Here is an 18,757-nt window from a genome sequence, read left to right on the forward strand (position 1 = left end):
AGAGGTGCTGCAGGAAATCCCAGCTGGTAAATGGGATGCTGAGGGAATTTCGTGGTATGGATGGTGCTTGCTTCCTGCTTATAAGTTAATGTGTCAATATAGGGACTGGTTGCTACAAGAGAAATTTATGCCAGAAAAGAAAAATTCTAATCTGACTTCCAGACTGGCCCTGGACCCATGCCAGGCCTATGTCTTGACTGATCAGGCTCAGAGCTATCAGCCTATTGCTGAAAAAAGCAGCTGACTGAGTGGCCCAGTCAGGGTAAAACTGAAGAACTAGTCAGTTTTCAGGGCTTGGAGAGGGTAAAAACTCTAATCCTATCTCAAGGACGGGAAGTTAACTCTAGTAAAGTTCAAGGAGGTGCACAAACTGTAACCTTCCTTGGCATCCTATGGAATGCAGGGAAACAGTCCATTTTACCAAAGGTTAAGTTTAAAATACTAGAATTTGTAGCACTACCACTGAAAAAGGGATCTAACAGTTTATTGGCTTGTTTGGATAATGGAGACATCTTATTCCCCCCATGGGTAACATTTTGCGACCTCTGCAGGCAGTCACTAGAAACTGCTATGAATTTCACTGGAGAGAGAAAGAGAGCATGGCTTTTCAACAAGCCAAACAAAAGGAGAAACTGGCCCTGGATCTATGGCCCTTACAGGATGGGTCAATAGAACTGCAAGTAACTGTCCTAGATCAACATGCTAATTGGAGCCTTAGGTAGAAAAAAGATGGGAAGAGGGTACCTTTGGAGTTTTAAACCCAGAAGCTGTCAGAGGCTGACAAAGCTTATACTCTCTTTGAGAAGCAGCTGTTGGTCTGCTACTGGGCTTTACAGGAAACGGAACACGTTTGTTTTAATCATGATTTTTTTTTTTTTTTGCCATTATTTCTTGACTTTTATTTTGTTCATTAATTTTCACAAGATTAATTGGCCTTTTGGGCATTCAAATCAATATGACATTTTATGTCATGGCCTTTTCAAAACATGCTTTTCCTGGAGCAATTTATTGCAGATCATTTCTTTTTATTAATTATTATTATTATTATTATACTTTAGGCTCTATGGTACATGTGCACAACGTACAGGTAAGTTACATCTGTATACATGTGCCATGCTGGTGCGCTGCACCCACCAACTCGTCATCTAGCATTAGGTATATCTCCCAATGTTATCCCTCCACCCTCCCCCCACCCCACAACAGTCCCCGAAGTGTGATGTTCCCCTTCCTCTGTCCATGTGTTCCCATTGTTCAATTCCCACCTATGAGTGAGAACATGCGGTGTTTGGTTTTTTGTTCTTGCGATAGTTTACTGAGAATGATGATTTCCAATTTCATCCATGTCCCTACAAAGGACACGAACTCATCATTTTTTATGGCTGCATAGTATTCCATGGTGTATATGTGCCACATTTTCTTAATCCAGTCTATCATTGTTGGACATTTGGGTTGGTTCCAAGTCTTTGCTATTGTGAATAATGCTGCAATAAACATACGTGTGAGTGTGTCTTTATAGCAGCATGATTTATAGTCCTTTGGGTAGATAACCAGTAATGGGATGGCTGGGTCAAATGGAATTTCTAGTTCTAGATCCCTGAGGAATCGCCACACTGACTTCCACAAGGGTTGAACTAGTTTACAGTCCCACCAACAGTGTAAAAGTGTTCCTATTTCTCCACATCCTCTCCAGTACCTGTTGTTTCCTGAATTTTTAATGATTGCCATTCTAACTGGTGTGAGATGGTATCTCATTGTGGTTTTGATTTGCATTTCTCTGATGGCCAGTGATGGTGAGCATTTTTTCATGTGTTTTTTGGCTGCATAAATGTCTTCTTTTGAGAAATGTCTGTTCATGTCCTTCATCCACTTTTTGATGGGGTTGTTTGTTTTTTCTTGTAAATTTGTTGGAGTTCATTGTAGATTCTGGATATTAGCCCTTTGTCAGATGAGTAGGTTGCAAAAATTTTCTCCCATTTTGTAGGTTGCCTGTTCACTCTGATGGTAGTTTCCTTTGCTGTGCAGAAGCTCTTGAGTTTAATTAGATTCCATTTGTCAATTTTGGCTTTTGTTGCCATTGCTTTTGGTGTTTTAGACATGAAGTCCTTGCCCATACCTATGTCCTGAATGGTAATGCCTAGGTTTTCTTCTAGGGTTTTTATGGTTTTAGGTCTAACATTTAAGTCTTTAATCCATCTTGAATTGATTTTTGTATAAGGTGTGAGGAAGGGATCCAGTTTCAGCTTTCTACATATGGCTAGCCTGTTTTCCCTGCACCATTTATTAAATAGGGAATCCTTTCCCCATTTCTTGTTTTTGTCAGGTTTGTCAAAGATCAGATAGTTGTAGATATGTGGCATTATTTCTGACGGCTCTGTTCTGTTCCATCGATCTATATCTCTATTTTGGTAACAGTACCATGCTGTTTTGGTTACTGTAGCCTTGTAGTATAGTTTGAAGTCAGGTAGTGTGATGCCTCCAGCTTTGTTCTTTTGGCTTAGGATTGACTTGGCGATGCAGGCTCTTTTTTGGTTCCATATGAACTTTAAAGTAGTTTTTTCCAATTCTGTGAAGAAAGTCATTGGTAACTTGATGGGGATGGCATTGAATCTGTAAATTACCTTGGGAAGGATGGCCATTTTCATGATATTGATTCTTCCTACCCATGAGCATGGAATGTTCTTCCATTTGTTTGTATCCTCTTTTATTTCCTTGAGGAGTGGTTTGTAGTTCTCCTTGAAGAGGTCCTTCACATCCCTAGTAAGTTGGATTCCTAGGTATTTTATTCTCTTTGAAGCAATTGTGAATGGGAGTTCACTCATGATTTGGCTCTCTGTTTGTCTGTTATTGATGTATAAGAATGCTTGTGATTTTTGTACATTGATTTTGTATCCTGAGACTTTGCTGAAGTTGCTTATCAGCTTAAGGAGATTTTGGACTGAGACGATGGGGTTTTCTAGATATACTATCATGTCATCTGCAAACAGAGACAATTTGACTTCCTCTTTTCCTAATTGAATACCCTTTATTTCCTTCTCTTGCCTAATTGCCCTGGCCAGAACTTCCAACGCTATGTTGAATAGAAGTGGTGAGAGAGGGCATCCCTGTCTTGTGCCAGTTTTCAAAGGGAATGCTTCCAGTTTTTGCCTATTCAGTATGATATTGGCTGTGGGTTTGTCATAAATAGCTCTTATTATTTTGAGATACATCCCATCAATACCTAATTTATTGAGAGTTTTTAGCATGAAGGGTTGTTGAATTCTGTCAAAGGCTTTTTCTGCATCTATTGAGATAATCATGTGGTTTTTGTCTTTGGTTCTGTTTATATGCTGGATTACATTTATTGATTTGCGTATATTGATCCAGCCTTGCATCCCAGTGATGAAGCCCACTTGATCATGGTGGATAAGCTTTTTGATGTGCTGCTGGATTCTGTTTGCCACTATTTTATTGAGGATTTTTGCATCAATGTTCATCAAGGATATTGGTCTAAAATTCTCTTTTTTTGTTGTGTCTCTGCCAGGCTTTGGTATCAGGATGATGCTGGCCTCATAAAATGAGTTAGGGAGGATTCCCTCTTTTTCTATTGATTGGAATAGTTTCAGAAGGAATGGTACCAGCTCCTCCTTGTACCTCTGGTAGAATTCGGCTGTGAACCCATCTGGTCCTGGACTTTTTTTGGTTGGTAAGCTATTGATTATTGCCACAATTTCAGCTCCTGTTATTGGTCTATTCAGAGATTCAACTTCTTCCTGGTTTAGTCTTGGGAGGGTGTATGTGTTGAGGAATTTATCCATTTCTTCTAGATTTTCTAGTTTATTTGCGTAGAGGTGTTTGTAATATTCTCTGATGGTAGTTTGTATTTCTGTGGGATCGGTGGTGATATCCCCTTTATCTTTTTTATTGCATCTATTTGATTCTTCTCTCTTTTTTTCTTTATTAATCTTGCTAGCGGTCTATCAATTTTGTTGATCCTTTCAAAAAACCAGCTCCTGGATTCATTTATTTTTTGAAGGGTTTTTTGCATCTCTATTTCCTTCAGTTCTGCTCTGATTTTAGTTATTTCTTGCCTTCTGCTAGCTTTTGAATGTGTTTGCTCTTGCTTTTCTAGTTCTTTTAATTGTGATGTTAGGGTGTGAATTTTGGATCTTTCCTGCTTTCTCTTGTGGGCATTTAGTGCTATAAATTTCCCTCTACACACTGCTTTGAATGCATCCCAGAGATTCTGGTATGGTGTGTCTTGGTTCTCGTTGGTTTCAAAGAACATCTTTATTTCTGCCTTCATTTCGTTAGGTACCCAGTAGTCATTCAGGAGCAGGTTGTTCAGTTTCCACGTAGTTGAGCGGTTTTGAGTGAGATTCTTAATCCTGAGTTCTAGCTTGATTGCACTGTGATCTGAGAGATAGTTTGTTATAATTTCTCTTCTTTTACATTTATTGAGGAGAGCTTTACTTCCAAGGATATGGTCAATTTTGGAATAGGTGTGGTGTGGTGCTGAAAAAAATGTATATTCTGTTGATTTGGGGTGGAGAATTCTGTAGATGTCTATTAGGTCTGCTTGGTGCAGAGCTGAGTTCAATTCCTGGGTATCCTTGTTGACTTTCTGTCTCGTTGATCTGTCTAATGTTGACACTGGGGTGTTAAAGTCTCCCATTATTAATGTGTGGGAGTCTAAGTCTCTTTGTAGGTCACTCAGGACTTGCTTTATGAATCTGGGTGCTCCTGTATTGGGTGCATATATATTTAGGATAGTTAGCTCTTCTTGTTGAATTAATCCCTTTACCATTATGTAATGGCCTTCTTTGTCTCTTTTGATCTTTGTTGGTTTAAAGTCTGTTTTATCAGAGACTAGGATTGCAACCCCTGCCTTTTTTTGTTTTCCATTTGCTTGGTAGATCTTCCTCCATCCTTTTATTCTGAGCCTATGTGTGTCTCTGCACGTGAGATGGGTTTCCTGAATACAGCACACTGATGGGTCTTGAGTCTTTATCCAATTTGCCAGTCTGTGTCTTTTAATTGGAGCATTTAGTCCATTTACATTTAAAGTTAATATTGTTATGTGTGAATCTGATCCTGTCATTATGATGTTAGCTGGTTATTTTGCTCATTAGTTGATGCAGTCTCTTCCTAGTCTCGATGGTCTTTACATTTCGGTATGATTTTGCAGTGGCTGGTACCGGTTGCACCTTTCCATGTTTAGCGCTTCCTTCAGGAGCTCTTTTAGGGCAGGCCTGGTGGTGACAAAATCTCTCAGCATTTGCTTGTCTGTAAAGTATTTTATTTCTCCTTCACTTATGAAGCTTAGTTTGGCAGGATATGAAATTCTGGGTTAAAAATTCTTTTCTTTAAGAATGTTGAATATTGGCCCCCACTCTATTCTGGCTTGTAGGGTTTCTGCCGAGAGATCCGCTGTTAGTCTGATGGGCTTCCCTTTGATGGTAACCCGACCTTTCTCTCTGGCTGCCCTTAACATTTTTTCCTTCATTTCAACTTTGGTGAATCTGACAATTATGTGTCTTGGAGTTGCTCTTCTCGAGGAGTATCTTTGTGGTGTTCTCTGTATTTCCTGAATCTGAATGTTGGCCTGCCTTGCTAGATTGGGGAAATTCTCCTGGATTATATCCTGCAGAGTGTTTTCCAACTTGTTTCCATTCTCCCTGTCACTTTCAGGTACACCAATCAGACGTAGATTTGGTCTTTTCACATAGTCCCACATTTCTTGGAGGCTTTGCTCGTTTCTTTTTATTCTTTTTTCTCTAAACTTCCCTTCTCGCTTCATTTCATTCATTTCATCTTCCAGGGCTGATACCCTTTCTTCCATTTGATCGCATCGGCTCCTGAGGCTTCTGCATTCTTCACGTAATTCTCGAGCTTTGGTTTTCAGCTCCATCAGCTCCTTTAAGCACTTCTCTGTATTGGTTATTCTAGTTATACTTTCTTCTAAATTTTTTTCAAAGTTTCCAACTTCTTTGCCTTTGGTTTGAATATCCTCCTGTAGCTCGGAGTAATTTGATCGTCTGAAGCCTTCTTCTCTCAGCTCGTCAAAGTCATTCTCCGTCCAGCTTTGTTCCGTTGCTGGTGAGGAACTGCGTTCCTTTGGAAGAGGCGAGGTACTCTGCTTTTTAGAGTTTCCAGTTTTTCTGCTCTGTTTTTTCCCCATCTTTGTGGTTTTATCTACTTTTGGTCTTTGATGATGGTGATGTACAGATGGGTTTTTGGTGTGGATGTCCTTTCTGTTAGTTTTCCTTCTAACAGACAGGACCCTCAGCTGCAGGTCTGTTGGAGTACCTGGCCAGCCGTGTGAGGTGTCAGTCTGCCCCTGCTGGGGGGTGCCTCCCAGTTAGGCTGCTCAGGTTTCAGGGGTCAGGGACCCACTTGAGGAGGCAGCCAGCCCGTTCTCAGATCTCCAGCTGCATGCTGGGGGAACCACTGCTGTCCTCAAAGCTGTCAGACAGGGACATTTAAGTCTGCAGATGTTACTGCTGTCTTTTTGTTTGTCTGTGCCCTGCCCCCAGAGGTGGAGCCTACAGAGGCAGGCAGGCCTCCTTGAGCTGTGGTGGGCTCCACCCAGTTCAAGCTTCCTGGCTGCTTTGTTTACCTAAGCAAGCCTGGGCAATGGCGGGCGCCCCTCCCCCAGCCTCGCTGCCGACTTGCTGTTTGATCTCAGACTGCTGTGCTAGCAATCAGCGAGACTCCGTGGGCATAGGACCCTCTGAGCCAGGTGCGGGCTATACTCTCCTGGGGCACCGTTTCCTAAGCCCGTCGGAAAAGCACAGTATTCGGGTGGGAGTGGCCCGATTTTCCAGGTGCCGTCTGTCACCCCTGGAAAGGGAACTCCCTGACCCCTTGCGCTTCCCGAGCGAGGCAATGCCTCGCCCCTGCTTCGGCTGGTGCATGGTGCGCTCACCCACTGACCTGTGCCCACTGTCTGGCACTCCCTAGTGAGATGAACAGGGTACCTCAGATGGAAATGCAGAAATCACCCATCTTCTGCGTCGCTCGCGCTGGGAGCTGTAAACCTTAGCTGTTCCTATTCGGCCATCTTGACAATCATGATGTTTTTATGAGGCCCCAAATTCCTATCTTGACTTGGGTAATGAGCTCCCTCAAAACCCATTGGATAGGGTACACTCAAGAAAGCATCATAAAATGGAAGTGGTACTTACAAGACCAGGCTAAGCTGGAATTAAAAAGGGGTATCATTTTTCCATCAGGATGTGCAAACCTTGCCAACTCAGGAAATCACCGAGTAAGTCCTGCAGATAGGGGAGGAAACCTCCCCTGCCCAATGGGGCAAATCCTTTAAAGAACTAAACCAAGAGGATCAGAAACACGCTTGGTTTACTGATGGTTCCACTAAAGACATTGATGGGACCCGATGCTGGGAGGCCGTGGTTTATAATCCTGTTAAAAACATAAGCATTTCTGATGAAGGGTGGGGTGTGAGCAGCCAGCTGGCTGAACTAGAAGCCGTCCTCCGAGCTATTCAGGAGGAGGCCAGAGGGATTTTCTACTTGTATACCGACTCTTGGTCAGCAGAAAATGGTCTTACTACCTAGATGCCCAAATGGCAATTAAACAAATGGTGAATTGTGAATAAAGAGTTTTGGAGAAAACAATAATAGGAAGATATCTGAATACTGGCACACACTACCATTATTGCTGTTTTCCATATTGATGCTCATGCATCTCTGCTTTCTCTCAACAGACAAATCAGCAGGAAGATCAACAGGCAAAAGTTTCCATCATAAATGCAAACTGGTATGTGGGTGAATAGATTACAACACTTTCAAGCCTGGCAATGAGACACATTATAATGTATGGTGGTATAGTTGATAGTGATTATCGGGAAGAGTTAAAGTTCACTTTACACAATATCACCCCAGATTCTTTTGTTACAAGACTGCAGATGTGGGTTGCTCAATTTTCAGTGGTACCTGGTACCTTGTTAACTATTAAACCCTGAGGAAATCTCTGCCTCAAGAGAGGCTATGTACAGAACTGGGAAATTCAGATCCACTGGTATAGGTAGGTTAAATCCTGGAGCCAAAATATGGATATAGCCTCCATCAGATCCCGCCCCTAAGGCTGGTGACATTTTAGCTATGGGAGCAGAAAATAAAGGGGTAGTACAATTTCCTAAAAATGAAAAACAATATCATGTTCCCCTTCATTTTTGTTGTTACAGAGAATAACCTCTCTGCTAGTAATCAGTACCTGGGTGATCATGTCTGAGACCAAGAATGAGTTCATCAACTGGGCAGCAACCGCTGCAACAGAAGCCAACTGCAGTCAATGCTGGCTATGCATCAAGTTGCCAGAGGCCACAGGAAATGGACTACCTTGGAGAATTATTCTTGCCATCATTTCTGAATGGCTCTGTCGTTACCAGTGGGGCCAACACAACACTTGCAATCCAACCTGGACTTCCTTTGCTACTTTAATAACATGTTAATACACTATAGTTATAGTAAAACCATTGTTGCATACTGGGGGGCCCTCTGGGTATGCAGATCCTATGGGTGGCCTTACCTGTCCCAATATTGGATGGGGAGATTCACTTGAAGGTGCCATTAATTCCATTCGCCATCCGGGATAATATTCCCGTCTCCAGTAATCTAGATGCTTACAAACATAGCTGGTTATGAACGTGCCAGAATCCCTGGTGGTGGTACCCTATCACAGTATTCTTCCGCTGCCCCGGGTACAATCCTGCTTCAGCAATAAATGAAAATATTAAGCCTACATGTAGAAAAATCTCTTAATGATAGCAGCACTGGACTTCTGTTGTTAGAAGAATTTGCTTAGCTGCGTACTGTTGTGTTGCAAAATCGAATGGCATTTGGTATGCTTGCAGCAGCCCAAGGAGGGCTTTGAACCTTGCTGCATACTGAATGTTGTGTGTGTATCCCTGAGAGTTCTCACAATATTACTCTCCTTGCCCAAGACATGCAAGGACAAGTAAAACAGTTAGAATCTAACCGTCAGGACCCCATCATGGACTGGCGGTCAAACTGGCATTGGCGTTGGCCATGGTGGGTGTGGTTTTCATTAATTGTGGTTTTCATTCTCCTCTACTTACCATGTGTCTGTAATCTATACCACTTGTGCCTTCCCAGTATATCTGTAAAAATATTTTTTCTACAATTAAGTGTCAAATTGAGACTGAATGAGGAGGAAAAGTTAAATATTAAATTTGAAATCAATGAACATGGACAGAAACAATGGGCACTAAGTCCTGGAACAGGTTGTATGAGCCCCTTGTGGAATTCATCCATCACTGTTTCTGACAAACAGTTATTGAAAAACAACAGATAGTCGCCAAAACAAGTTGACCTTTTCATTTTCCTTGAGTCCAGTCTTGAAAGGCCCTCGTTAGTGGGCTTCATGCCGAACAAATCGTTACAAAAAAAGCTAGGGTCCCAGACTGTGCTGAAGCTTAATGAGACCTCTCCTTGTCTGTGCACGGATGGGTGGCTGACTCTGGAGCCCAGGCTGATGCTTTCCTATAGGCAAAGCCCAGGGAACAGAGAAGAGTCACATCAAATAGTTGATGAGTCAAGAGATATGTCACAGGGACTCCTGTATGCAGGGTCCAGACAGGAAACTAACATCGTTTTAGTGCTGAGCCCAGCAATATGTTACAATGTCTTCTGAGGGAAGAACAAAAGGAAAAACTAATGTCACTTTGGTGTTAAGCCCCGTGATATGTCACAATTTCCACTGCAGGAAGAACCTAGGCAGAAGAGAATAGTTACATCAGCTAGGTGCTGCCTCCATTGATATGTCAAAATCCCCACTTGAGCAGGAATCAGTCAGCATAAGAAAGTCACATCACCTGAGTGATGGGTGCAGAGGTATGTCACAATGTCCCCTGTAGGCAGAGCCCAGGCAGGAGAGCTGCATAACCTGGGCGTTGGACCCAGCAATATAGCATATTTGGTAGGGCCCTGGCAGAAAAATTACAAAACATGGGTGCAGCACCAAGTGATATGTTATAATGTCCCCTGCAAGCAGCACCAAGGCAGGAGAGGAGACTCACATCACTTGGTTGCTAGGACAAGTGATCTGTTATAATCTTCTTAGTAGGCAGGGTGCAGGCACTTTTTCTATGTGATGGATGCCGAGAGAAGTCACAAGGCCCCCTGGGAACAGGGCTCATGCACTAGCCATCAATTCCATAGGTATTATGCCCAGCAGTATGTCACAATATCCAAAATATGCAGTGCCCAGGCAAAAGAGGAGAGTCACATCATGTGGGTGCTTGTCCCAGTGATTTGTCACAATCTCTCCTTTTGACAGGACCCAGGCAGAAGAGGAGGGTCACATAACCCAGGTGATGAATGAAAAGGTGTGTCATAATACTCCTGAGGGCAAAGCCCATTCAGCAGAGTTCTAAGTGTTGGATCCAGCCATATGTCACAATACACAAGGTATGCAGGACCCAGGTAGGAGAGGAGCGTCACATCTTCTAGGTGTTTGTTCCACTCATACATAGTAATCCACCCTAAAGCAGAGACAAAGCAGTAGAGGAGAGACACATCACTTTTTAAAAGGAGGGCCCAGGTAGGAGAGTCAAATCACCTATGCGAGAAGCCCAGTGATATGTCACAATCTTCTCTGATGGAAGAATCTAGAAAGAAGAAAGGAGACACGTCAGGTAAGAGTTGAGCCCAGCAACATACCAAAATTCTTTCTGTAAGCAGGGACCAGGCAGGAGAAGAGAGTCACAACACCTGGGTGATGAGCACAGAGATATATTTCAATGTCTTTTATAGCCAGGGCCCACACCGTAGACTTTCATGACCTAAGTGTTGGACCCAACAATATGTCACAATGTCCCATGTTGCAAGCTCCACGCAGGAAAGTCACATGACCTGAGTGTGGGGCCCAGGGATACGTCAAAATATCCCTTGTAGGCAGGGCCAAGGCAAAAGAGGAGACTCACATTAACTGTGTGTAAGACCAAGAGATATGTCACAATGAGCCCTAAGGGCAATGCCAAGGCAAGAGAACAAAGGCACCTCACATAAGTGCTGGGTTAAATAATGTCACAATTATATCTATGGGCTGGGCTAGGCAGAAGACTCAAATCACTCAGGAGCTGGGTCGAGATATATTTCACAGTTACACTTCCAGGAAAGTCCAGAGTTGAGACTAACAATCCTGCACATGTCCCATATCTAGGTGTGAGAGCAAACACATTCTGTATGTTGGATCTAAGTGTTCAAGTCACAGTCTCAGTGGTGCATTGGATCTGTTCACGGCAGCTTCAGTCTTTCCCGAGGATTGTGGCCCCTTAATGGAGTCACAGCCTCACGTGTTTACTGAATGCTGGTTTTAGAGTCACTAACTCCAACATGGATCGCATCCACTTATGAGAGTCAATTGTTCAATTTTCAACTGCCTCTTGGTGTGAGATTCAGAACCTCAACAGTGGGCCGTGTTCATGTGAAAAGATGACAATTTTTACTCTTGGCTCAGAGCAGATATGAGTGTCACAATCTCACCTTTTTCTGGGTCCTGTCAGGACACTCTCTTCACCACATGAAGCCTTTATAGAGTATGCATGAATGTAACAATCCTCTCTGAAACCCTAAGCAGGCACGGCCCCCTCCTTGTACCTTTAGTTTAAGCCCTGTTATGACAGTCAACATCTTTCTAATTGCCTTCGTCCAAATAAGAGTTCTTAACTGCCTATGAGCTGTGTTTAAAAATGAGTCACCATCCCACCTGTGGCTGGGTGTTCACATATAAAAGTCACAATCCCAATTGTGGACTGTGTCTGCATGTGTAATTCAGGACCTCAAGAGTGGGCTCTCTCCACTTGTGATAGAGACCATCCTGAATATTGGTGGGGTGTGCATCTGAGAAGCATAATGTCACCAGTCTGCTGAGTCCTGTGGTGACAATTTGTCTACCATATGCACATTGTTTACACAATATGCAAGCCAGTTGTACTCCTCTGTGTGACATATCACTGGGTCTTGCACACAGGTAATGTGAGCCTCCTCTCCTGCCTTGGAATGCTCACAAGAGGCACTGGGACATACCAGTGAACCTAATATTCCGGTTATGTGACTGTCTTTCCTGTGCAAGGCATGGTGGCATATCTCTGCACCAGTCACCAGATGATGTGACTCTATCTTCTGTCTAGTCCCTGCTTACAGGCTGAATTGTGACTTATCGCTAGGTGCAGCATTTAGCTAATGTGACCCTTCCCTTTTTTTAGGTTCTGCCCACGGAGGGAGATTGTGACATATAGATGGGTAAAAAACCAAAATGATTTTACTCTTTTGTCTTGGCTCTGTCCTTAGAAGGCATTGGGACATATTGCTGAACGAACACCAATGTAATGTGAGTGTCCTACCTGAACCCTGCCCACAGGGAGCATAATGACGTATCTCTGAGCCCATGAACTATTTGATATGGCTTTATTCTCTTACCTGTGCTTTGCTCATCAGAAAGTTTGTGACGCATTTCTTTGTCCAGTGCTTAGGTGATGTGTTTCTCCTCTCCAGCCTAAGACATGCCCACAGAAGTAAGAGTGACATCTCTGGGCCTAGCCCACAGGTGATGTGACTCTTATCCCTTGTTTCCGCCCAGGGGAGTCATTGTGATGTATTTCTGAGACCATTATTAGAATGATGTGACTCTCCTGTTCTTACTGAGATCTGTCCACAGTGGGGATGATGATATATCACTTAGGTCAGCACACATGTGATGGGACTCCCTTCTCATGCCTGTGCCTTGTCCCCTGGGCTAATTGTGACATATAACTGGGCCCCTCCCCTAGGTTATGCAACATATCCCTGTGATAACACTCTTTGTGCCATTTAAGGGCTTTATATAATATAAGAGAGAGAGGTATTCCTCTAAGACCTTCATACAAAGAGAAGACTTAGGACCTACCCATTTTCCAAAGCCTCACTAGGAAAAACAGCATTTCTCTTAGTGGCAAGTTTGAGGTATGAGAGTCATTATTACTCCTGTGAGCTGGCCAAGATATATGTTTCAATCTCTCCTCTGGGTAGGGAGTGAGGTGGAGAGTCACGTCACCTGGATGCTTCACCAGAGATCTGTCAATATCTTCCCTCATGGCAGGGACCAGGTAGGAGAGTCACATACCTAAGGCTGGGCCAGGGATATGTAACAATCTTTTATGAGATTGGAGGCTAGGAAGGGAGTCACATCACTTGTGTGCTCACCGGGGATATGTTACAATCCCCTCCTGAAATCAGAGTACACGCAGCAGAGTCAAATCACCTGAGTATTGGGCTCAGTGATATATCACCACACTCCCTGTGGGTAAGGCCATGGCAGGAGAGACACATCACCTGGTTACTGATTACTAGGCCCAGTGATATGTCACAATCTTTCCTTTGGGCAAGGTGCAGGGAGAAAGGAGAGTCACATCATCTGGCGATGGAGGCAGAAATATGCTACAAGCCTCCCTGTGGGCAGAGTTCAGGCAGGAGCCCCCAATCTCCTAGGTGTTAAGTTCAATGATATGTTACAATGCTCCCTGTGGGCAGCACCAAGGCGAGAGAATAGAGTCACATCACCTACGTTCTAGGTCCAATGATATGCCCCTATTTTATTTGTGAGCTGGGCTTAAAGAGAAGAGTTTAATCACTCAGGTGCTGGACAAATGTGTATATTTGTCACAATGACACCTGCAGGAAGTTCCAGAGATGAGATTAATCACTCACATATTCTGGTTTTAGGCATGAGAGTGATCTCCTTCAGTATGTTTGATCTAAGTACACAAGTCACTATCTCAATAGTGGACTAAATTTGTGCATGGCAGCCCCATTTCCTCTGCAGACTTTCTCCCCTAATTGAAATCACAGATTCCCAGGTATGCTGACTCATGATCTGAGAGTCATCAACACATCTGTGATTCTCACACACGAGAGTCAGTTTTTCAACTTTTTTTTAATTGTACTTTAAGTTTTAGGGTACATGTGCACAATGTGTAGGATTGTTACATATGTATACATGTGCCATGTTGGTGTGGTGCTCCCATTATCTCCTCATTTACATTAGGCATATCTTCTAATGCTATCCCTTCCCGCTCCCCCATCCCAAAACAGGCCTCGGTGTGTGACGTTCCCCTTCCTGTGTCCAAGTGTTCTCTTTGTTCAATTCCCACCTAGGAGTGAGAACATGCGGTGTTTGGTTATTTGTCCTTGCGATAGTTTGCTGACAATGATGGTTTCCATCTTCATCCATGTCCCTACAAAGGACATGAACTCATGATTTTTTATGGCTGCATAGTATTTCATGGTGTATATGTACCACATTTTCTTAATCCAGCTTATCATTGTTGGACATTTAGATTGGTTCCAAGTCTTTGCTATTGTGAACAGTGCCGCAATAAACATAAGTGTGCATGTGTTTTTTAGCAGCACAGCATGGTACTGGTACCAAATCAGAGATATAGACCAATGGAACAGAACAGAGACCTCAGAAATAATACCACACATCTGTAACTATCTGATCTTTGACAAACGTGACAAAGACAAGAAATGGGGAAAGGATTCCCTTTTTAATAAATGGTGCTAGGAAAACAGGCTAGCCATATGTAGAAAGCTGAAACTGGATCCCTTCCCTACACCTTACACAAAAATTAATTCAAGATGGATTAAAGACTTAAATATTAGACCTAAAACCATAAAAACCCTAGAAGAAAACCTAGGCGATACCATTCAGGACACAGGCATGGGCAAGGACTTCATGTCTAAAACACCAAAAGCAATGCCAACAGAAGCCACAATTGACAAATGGGATCCAATTAAACTAAAGATCTTCTGCACAGCAAAAGAAACTACCATCAGAGTGAACAGACAACCTACAGAATGGGAGAAAATTTTTACAATCTACTCATCTGACAAAAGGCTAATATCCAGAATCTACAAAGAACTCAAACAAATTTACAAGAAAAAAGCAAACAACCCCACCAACAAGTGGGCCAAGGGTATGACCAGACAGTGCTCAAAAGAAAACATTTATGCAGCCAAAAGACACAGGAAAAAAATGCTCAATTTTTCAACTTTTGAAACTGCCTTAGAGTATGTCATTCAGAGCCTCAAAAGTGAAATATGATCATGTGAAAGAACGACAATCTTCAATGTTGGCTGGGTGTGCATCCCAATGTCATTACATTACTGTGTGCTGAGCCCTATTAGGACTTCCTGTGTTGCACCTGAGGGTTTTATATGGTATGCATGACAGTCTCAATTCTTTCTGAGATTTTCATGATGGTGTGGACCCATGATCAAACCCGTGGCCTTAAGACTACATATGACTCAACATCTTTACAATTGGCGGGGTCCAGATAAGAGAATCATCACCTTTCTATGTGCTGGGTTTATAACGAAGTTCCCATTCCAACTGTGGCCAGATCTTTACATATGAGAGCCACAATTCCAACAATAAACTGCATTCATGTGTGAAATTCAGGACCTCACCAGTGGATTCTGTTTATATGTGAGGGTGAAAATCATAATGGTCAGGAAAGTGCAGGGGGTGAATAGGAGAAAAAAATTTCACCTGTGTGCTGGGCCCTGTGATGAGACTCTGTACCACCTGAGGGATTTATGTAATATGTGAGAGAGTGGGTGATCTTAACGAGGAGAACCAGGGATTTTTTTTTTCCATTTCCCTAAGTGTAGGTAGGAGAAGCAGGATCTCTCCTATTGGCTAGTTTGACATATGAAAGTCATTATTGCACCTGTGAGTTGTGCTCCAAGATATATGTCACAATTACACCTGCATATAGAAAGAGAGCAGGAGAGTAAAATCAGTTGGACGTTGGCTCAGGGATATGTCCTTTCCCTGAGAAAAGGGACCAGGCAACAGAGTCACATTATCTGAATGCTCAGACATGGGTATGTTGCAATCCACTCCTCAAATTAGGACCCAGGCAGCAGAGTCACATCATCTGGGTGCTGGATCTAGCAATACGTCACAATACTCTCTGCGGTCAGGATGCAGGTAGAAGAGTCACATCTTCTTGGCGATGAATGCAGAAATACGTCACAAGTTTCTCTGTGTATAAGGTAGAGGAATAAACCTTTTATCCCCTAAGTGTTGGGCCCAGGGATATGTCAAAATACCCAAAATGTGCAAACCCAGGCAAAAGAGAACAGTCACATCACCTTGGTGGTAGGGTCAGTGATATGTCACAATCCCCTCTTTTGGAAGGGCCCAGATAAGAGTAGAGAGTCACATCACCTAGGCAATGAATAGAAAGGTATGTCATAATACCCCTGTTGGCAAGATCTATGCAGAAGAGTCACATCACCTATGTGTTCAACAAAGATATATGTTACCATACACCATGTATGAAGGGCCCAGGCAAGAGAAAAGGTCACATCACCTCGGTTCTGGGCCAAGCAATATATCACAATACCCTCTAAGAGGAGATAAAAGACAGGAGAGTCACATCACCTAGGTCAGAGGAGCAGAGCTATATGGTAATGCCCTGGGTGTGTGGGCCCAAAAATAGAGGAGAGTTACATCACCTGAAGACTGCACCCAGCTATAAGTCACAATGACCCCTGTGGGCAGCACCCAGACATGAGAAGAGAGTACCATCATGTAGGTGCTGTGCCAGGCTGTATTTCACAATCTCCATTATGGATAGGTTTCAGGGAGAAGAGGAGCGTCACATCATCTAGTTGATGAGTCTAGAGATACGTCAAAATGAACCCTCTGAAGAGACCAGGATGCAGAATCACATGATCTGTGTGCTGGGCCTAGCAATAACTCACTCTCCCTTCTGTAAACATGGCCAAGGCAGAAGATGAGGGTCACATCTTTAAGGTGATGAACGCGGAAATATTTCACAAGGCTCCCTGTGACAAGACCCAGGCAGGAGATTCCCTTCCCTCAGTTGTTGGGGCCAGAAATACATCACAATGTGGGGCTCAAGCAAAAAACAAAAGAAACATCACCTATTCTCTGGGCTTAAAGTTATGTCTCACTCTCTCCTATGGGCAAAGCCTTTGTTAAAAATGTAGAGTCTTGTCAAATACTTGATGGGCTCAGAGATATGTCCCAATGCCATATATTACAAATTGCTGTAGGCAGGGTTCAGGCAGGAGACTCACTTTGGTGTTGGGCCCAATAATGTGTCACAGTGCTTTCTGCTTGCAGGGCAAAGTCAACAGAGTAATGTCATCTAGGATTTGGACCCAACAATGTATCACAATCTCCTTCCAAACAAATCCTAAAACACAAAAGAAGAGTAACATGAGCTAGGTGCTGGGCACAGTGATATGGCACAATCCCTTCTTTAAGCAGGGACTAGGCAGGAGAAGAAAATCACACCACATGGGTGATGGGCACATAGATATTTCACAATGTCCCCTTAGGCAAAGCTCAGGAAGGAGAGGTAGATCATCTAGGTTTCGGATGCAACAATATGTCAAAATGGCCATTGTGGACAGGACACCGGCAGAAGAATCACATAACCTGGATGTGGGACCCAGCAATACATCACAAAGCCCCTGTGAGTAGCACTAATGAAAGACAGAAAACTTACATTACCTGGGTGCTGGCTTCAGTGATATGTCAGAATCCCATCTGTGAGCTGGGCACAGGAAACAGAGCTAAAATACTCGGGAGCTGGGCAGAGATGTATGTCACAATCCCCCCTGTAGAAAGCGACAGGGATGAGATGAACAACTCCACATATGTCCAGATTCCAGGTATGAGAATTTGTATGTTGGGCCTAAGTACACCAGTCCCAATCTCAACAGTGAACTGGATTCATAAATGAATCTTCTCTGGCTGACTGTGTCCCCTTAGGAGAGTTACAGTCTCACAGATGTAATGAATTTTGTTCTGAGAGTCACCCACCTACCTGTGGAAAAGATCATTATATGAGAGTCAATTTTCTTTTTTTTTCTTTTTCTTTCTTTTTCTTTCTCTTTCTTTCTTTCTTTCTTTCTTTCTTTCTTTCTTTCTTTCTTTCTTTCTTTCTTTCTTCTTTCTTTCTTTCTTCCTTTCTTTCTCTTTCTTTTCCTTCTTTCTTTCTTTCTTTTCTTCTTTGCTGTCTTTTTTTTCTCCCTTGAGATGGCGTCTCACTCTATCGCCAGGCTGGAGTGCAGTGGGACGATCTCGGCTCTCTGCAACCTCTGCCTCCTGGGTTCAAGCGACTCTCCTGCCTCAGCTTCCTGAGTAGCTGGGATTAGAGGTACATGCCACCACACCCAGCTAATTTTTGCATTTTTAGTAGAGAACGAGGTGGCCAGGCGCAGCGTCTCATACCGGTAATCTCAGAAATTTGGGAGGTCGAGGTGTGTGGATCAATTGAGGTCAGGAGTTTGACACAAGTCTAATCATTATGGTGAAACCCCATCTCTACCAAAAATATAAAAATTTGCTGGTCATGGTGGCATGAGCCTGTAGTACCAGCTACTCGGGAAGCTGAGACAAGAGAATTGTTTGAACCTGGGAGGCAGAGGTTGCAGTAAGCCTAGATGGTGCCACTGCACTCCAGTCTGGGTGACAGAGCAAGACTCTGTCTCAAAATAATAATAATAAATAAATAATATAGAGACAGTGTTTCACCATGTTGGCCAGGAGGGTCTTGATCTCCTGACCTCGTGATCCACCCGCCTCGGCCTCCCAAAGTGCTGTGATTACAGGCGTGAGCCACCGAGCCCAGCCGGTTGTGCCCATTTTTGAGGATGGTAACTTTTATTGTCACCAGAGTGTGCATGAGTGTTACAATTTCACCTGTTTGCTG

The 18,757-nt window shown here is 43.2% G+C and overlaps 1 long non-coding RNA gene across 1 annotated transcript; it reads left to right on the plus strand.

Moving 5' to 3' along the window:
- The first annotated feature begins 10,238 nt into the window (after window positions 1-10,238).
- LOC134761180 (uncharacterized) lies at window positions 10,239-15,457 on the plus strand. Its single transcript, XR_010139484.1, has 2 exons — window positions 10,239-10,657; window positions 14,406-15,457. It is a non-coding gene; the product is annotated as an uncharacterized LOC134761180 (long non-coding RNA).
- The last annotated feature ends 3,300 nt before the right edge of the window (window positions 15,458-18,757 follow it).

The sequence above is a fragment of the Pongo abelii genome, chromosome 23 (genome assembly GCF_028885655.2).
Source record: "Pongo abelii isolate AG06213 chromosome 23, NHGRI_mPonAbe1-v2.0_pri, whole genome shotgun sequence".
Lineage (NCBI taxonomy): Eukaryota > Metazoa > Chordata > Mammalia > Primates > Hominidae > Pongo > Pongo abelii.